Source organism: Martes martes (assembly GCF_963455335.1).
Source record: "Martes martes genome assembly, chromosome: 16".
NCBI classification, from domain to species: Eukaryota; Metazoa; Chordata; class Mammalia; order Carnivora; family Mustelidae; genus Martes; species Martes martes.
The window spans coordinates 919506-919912 of NC_137904.1; positions in this window are offsets into that span (position 1 = coordinate 919506).

Genomic DNA, 407 nt, shown 5'->3' on the forward strand with positions numbered 1-407 from the left:
CCTCATTCAGGCCAACTGGTCCTGGTGGGAGCAGTGAGCGGGGGGGGGGGGCCCTAGACCCCCACGAACCACACCACACAGCCCCAGCAAGCTGCCGGCCGCAGGAGACACACCTCTGCTCCAAGCATTCTTGCAGACATGAAGACCCCCCCCCAGCACTCCCATCTCCCCCCTGAGGGCCCCCCAGGAACCAAGGAGCTCCTGCCATGTTTTAAGGGGAAAATGAATTCTGGTGTGCAAACATTATCACACATTCATGCACTCGGGATCTAATTTTAGCTGCAAGAGACTTCGTTACAAGATGCTCACATAATTAAGCAGCTTTCTTCCCGGGGTCTGGAAGCCTGTCTATTCTTCTGTTTCATTTACACATCACTGGGATTATCAGAAATGTGTTTTCGTTTTTT